General features: G+C 36.3%; 1 protein-coding gene across 1 annotated transcript in view; it reads left to right on the top strand.

Annotated features, from left to right (window-relative positions):
- LOC108763311 (protein bark beetle) overlaps positions 1 to 5208 on the top strand; it is a 122018-nt gene that overhangs the window by 77482 nt on the left and 39328 nt on the right. The gene's annotated exons all lie outside the window — the stretch shown is intronic.

The following is a 5208-nucleotide window of genomic DNA, read 5'->3' as shown; positions in this document are numbered from 1 at the left end:
CAAAAGTTTTAGGAAATTTCTCTGGCTTTTCAATGGTGACCTAGGATTTGACCTTGACCGTGACCTTGAAGGTCATATGAAGGTCAAGTCCATTTTTTAAAATAGGAACCCCCATTTTTCATCGTAGATTCAGAAAGAGCGGAAAATTTTACATCGGAATATGACCTTGGCCATGACCTTGAAGGTCATATCGAGTCATGGTGAGCTCCCCTGCATCGAGAATTTAAATACCAGAATTAAACAAAAAGAAAGAAAAGGAAAATGAAAAAGAAGGGAAACATTAAAAATGTCGAATTAAAGAATATAGAAACTAATTTATTAAAAACTTTAATAATATAATTAATTAACCCGAAAATAGAACGCTCACCGTAGTAGAATTGATTCGAAGTGTTGCTGACTGTTGTCAAAACAGAGGGAAGAATAATTTTTAATATTATTATTTAATAATATAATTAATTATCCCGAAAATAAGGACGCTCACCACGATTACAAAGTACCATATCGCAAACATTATCATGAATAATCCAAGAATCGGTTCCTGATATGTTGGCCAGTCGATGTCAGACACTTTTTAGTTGTTAGCTAGTATTAATGAAAATTGTAAAGTGATAAAAAATCTCGTCAGAAGGATTTATTACTGTGTACGAACGACACCGACTGACAAGACGTGACAATAACTCGAGCTTTTATAATTTATCTACCAACTTGATCAAAAAGTTCCGGGAATTCATTCAGAAAATTCAAAATACAAGTTTATTCATCAAAAGTGATATTGTCCCCTTCAAAGTACTCCCCATCGACTGCAACGCACTTATGCCAGCGCTTGATCCAGCTCTCGAAACATTTCTGGAACTCTATTGTCGGTATAGCCATCAGAGTTGTCTTCGATTTTTCCATTACCTCCTTTCGGTTGTTAAAATGCGTTCCCCGTAGTTTTTTGACTCGATCGAACAGAAAAAAATCGCAGTGAGCCATATCGTGTGAATTCGATGGCTCTGTTGGATGGTATTTTTAACACAAAATTTGATACAAACTCGTTGTTGCAAATTCAATTTCATTTTTAAAATTGTAAAGAATCGAAAACACGTGCAGAGGTAGATGTACTCAAGACGGCGTAACTTTTACAAATGTCAAGCTATGGCGATAAAATTTGGTGGCAATGTCAATGATAGATGTGGCAACTTAACCAAAAAAACAGAACTCAAATCAGCTGACTCAGAGCAACACCTGGTGGTAATTCCGGGAACTTTTTGATCAAGGTGGTATAATTGGGAGGTAGGCCTTCGGAAGCTCCTCCATATCCGTCTGAGTCCATGCGTTTCTCCTGATGAATATCATCTACGAAATCAATCTTTTTCTGCAGTGAGGTTCCTCGTCCAATATTGCAACATTGTCCCAGTCAAAATCACCCTCTTGCAACCGATGTTCCGTTATAACATTCCGTTATAACACACGAACAGACATGTTCCATCGAATGAGGTTCTTATGTTATGTGATTCTTGATTTCAGTTGTCTACACGTCTGTCCCACATAACTCGCGTCGCAAGTCTTACACGAAACCTTATAAACAACCTTCGACTTCTTATCAGGAGGTAAAAGGTCCTTATGCACCCTAATAAATTCACTCAATTTATTAACACTATAAAACGATACCCTCGTATGCTCGCTATTCAATCTACTAAATTTCTCAGTAATACCACGAACGAAAGGAACAGTGAACCACGAAGACTGCACTACATTAACGTCATTATTACTAACAACATTCTTCCTATTGCTAGCCATAATAATGTTCTTCAAACGAATGTTAATGTTCTCAAATATAAAGCTCGAAGGATAATCATTCTCTAACAATTATCACTTTAATTACGAAACACAAATTATCAAAGTGGAATTTAGGATTCGAAAGCAAAACCACCCTATCAACTAATCCCGCGATTGTACCTATTACCTGAGAAACCGGATGCTGTGATCAAAAATTCAAATATCCACCCGAAAAGGTTGGCTTGCGGTACCAATCGAACTCTATCAACTCATTATCCCTAATCACTGTTACCTCCAAAAAATTCAATCTATCACCCCCCACTTCCATAACTGAAGCCTAGGATGCTGAGAATTAAAGACATCAAAAATGGAACTAACCGAAGAAACAGGCGCTGCCATTATTATGTCATCAACGTACTTATAATAAAGGGGCAATAGAAACTGAATCAAAGACAAAGCTCTACTCTCCAACTTACGCATAACTAAATCCGCGATGACGGGAGACAACGGGGTGCCCATAGGAGTCCCGTAATTCTGCTTATAAGTAACACTATCAAAAACAAAGAAAGTAGAATCTAAAATAAACTGAACCGCTTTGATGAATTCCTCCTTCGGTAAACAACAATCTCTAGAAATAAATCACCAATGGTCTTGGATACAGTCCATCACATTATCGCATAGTCAATGGGAACATTAGTGGAGAGACTAACAACATCCAGTGACATTAACTGAAATTCATCACTCAACCACCTATCATCAAGTTCCTTAACGAGTTTAAAACTATTATCGATATGACTATCCGCCTTAGGAATTGTTTTAATGATAATACTATGAAGGAACACTGCTAACGAATATAAAGGGCTATTTATCGAAGAAACTATTATACGAAAGGGGCAGTCTTACTTATGTATTTTCGGAAGCGCGTAGGCCCTCAGAAGTATCCCATCATTGCATAACAGACTTCTATATGTGGAATTAGATATACTCTTTTTCCTTCCAACTAACTAATAAGGCGCGTAAGCCCGTAACCATTCTCCTCGTCGGATCCCTTTCAACTACCTCATAAGTATTCACATCCTGAAGCATCTCATTTACCTTGGAAATATATACCTGTCTATCCAATGCTACCGTCACATTCCCCTTATCCGTTCGAGTAAAAATAACCCTATCGTTCATATCCCTTAAAAAAAACCTAGTATCCTTCGCTAGCTGTGACAATATCCCATCCACCTCCGTACAATGTAGGGAACAAGAAGCTAAGTTATTCAATACAGGAAGTGAGTGGTTCAAGATCGAAATACGTTCATCAATAGGCAACTTATAAATATTACTTTCAATACACTTAATAAGACCGTTAAATTTAATCTATTGTTAAAAGGTAAGGCAAAGTTATCTCCCAATTGCAAAAAGTTCTGTATATTAGGAGGTATGGAAACAGTTGACAGATTCACGACCCAGCCATTCCTTTGTGAGGTAAATGAAGGAGAAGGAATCAGTGGAAGAAAGGGCTGAGGATCTATCTGCACTTCTCTAATTGTCTCAACATTTGAATTCTGCACGTAGGGTACAATGATAATCTTACACTATCCTCCAACACTCCATCCCTGACATGATCAACAGTGGACACTGTCTTCTGTTAAAAACGAATAGGCCTGATGTTTTTAATATTATTATTAAATAATAATATTAAAAATTATTCTCCCCTCTGTTTTGACAACAGCCAGCAACACTTCGAATCAACTCTACTACGGTGAGCGTTCTATTTTCGGGTTAATTAATTATATTATTAAAGTTTTTTGATAAATTAGTTTCTATATTCTTTAATTAGACATTTTTAATATTTCCCTTCTTTTTCATTTTCCTTTTCTTTCTTTTTGTGTAATTCTGGCATTTAAATTCTCGATGCAGGAGAGCTCACCATGACAGGATAACTTTTACTTTATATATGTTAGTTTGTGTTTGTGCTCTGAGGAAGGCTCAAAAATGAGCCGAAACATGTAAGCGCGTTTGTTAAATAAAGAAGTTTCAAGCTTCATAAGTGTATTATTTGCGCGACGTCTTCTGCGCCTGACTCCTAAAGCCCGTATTCTTTCCAATTCTTTGATTTATAAGGAGTCTTGGTTAGTTTGATTTATTATACGAATTTATATTATAATAATTTCTTATGGCCTATTTTTTATTTAATATTTTAAATAAGTTCTTGGAACCTATTTTATATTTTTTATTTTAAATAAGTCGTATCAGTTACTTTATCGACTCCTGTGATTTTATATTTTAAAGAAGTTTCTAAGACTTTTTTTTTATTTTATATTTTTTATTTTAAATAAGTGGTATTAGTTATTTTACCGAGCCCTAGTCAAAACTAAGTTCAACATATATTTCCTTTTTTGCCCAAATCGTCTTTCTTGCCACTCGATGGCGTTGAACTTTTAATAGATAAATTTTAATTGATATTGCCCGAAATGATTGCTAAGCAAATTAAAAACATCTTCAAAATTAATTAAATGAAAAAATAAAATCATCAAAGAATCCTTGACTAAGCCCTAAAAGAAACACATTGAAAATGATTAGCAATTTATTTATTTTTATAACAGAAAATTAATATAGTAATGGAATTCTATTTAAAAAATGCTATTTAAACTTAATTCCTATCGTTTTTTCGTCTCGAAAATTGATTTGTTTCGAAGGGAAGATGAATGAATACCATAATCAGAGTAATTTCCTCCATTTTCTACTATTTTTTCCCATCTCTTTGACAACAGGGCAATCCCACGACGGTAGAACGCAGTGTCTTTCGAGGCGATCCATTCATCCACTCATTTTTGGAATTCGTTGTAACTGGAGAAGTGTGTGTCAGTAAGTGCGTGTTGCATCGATCGCAAGATATGGTAATCCGACGGTGCCAAGTCTGGAGAGTACGCTGGGTGCGGCAGAACTTCCCATTTAAGCTCTCGAAGTGTCTGCTTCACGCTTTTCGCGACATGCGGTCGAGCGTTATCATGCAACAAAATGACTTTGCGTCGATTGTTGGCTACGAATGATCTTTTTTGCAATTCGTCACTCAATCGGTATAATTGCTGTTTGTAGCGATCCGCTGTAACATTTGGATCCAAGAGTTCGTAATACAGCACACCTTCCTGGTCCCACTAAACGCACAGCAAGATCTTATGCCCGTGAATATTCCTCTTCGGCGTTGAAGCGGATGGTTGGCCGGGGTCCACCGATGATTTTTTCCGCTTGGGATTATCAAAATAAATCCATTTTTCATCGCCAGTCACGATACGCCACAAAAAACTCTTTTTTCTTTGCCTGGCAAGCAAAGAAGTCGCAATAGTCAAACAATTTGAAAAACAATTTTCTGACAACTCATGTGGTAGCCATCTCCCTTCTTTATAGATCTTTCCCATGGCATGCAAGCGTTTTGAGACGGCCATTGGAGTAACATTT

Source organism: Trachymyrmex cornetzi, unplaced genomic scaffold (assembly GCF_001594075.2).
Source record: "Trachymyrmex cornetzi isolate Tcor2-1 unplaced genomic scaffold, Tcor1.1 scaffold350, whole genome shotgun sequence".
Lineage (NCBI taxonomy): Eukaryota > Metazoa > Arthropoda > Insecta > Hymenoptera > Formicidae > Trachymyrmex > Trachymyrmex cornetzi.
This window is presented reverse-complemented; position numbering and strand designations above follow the sequence as displayed.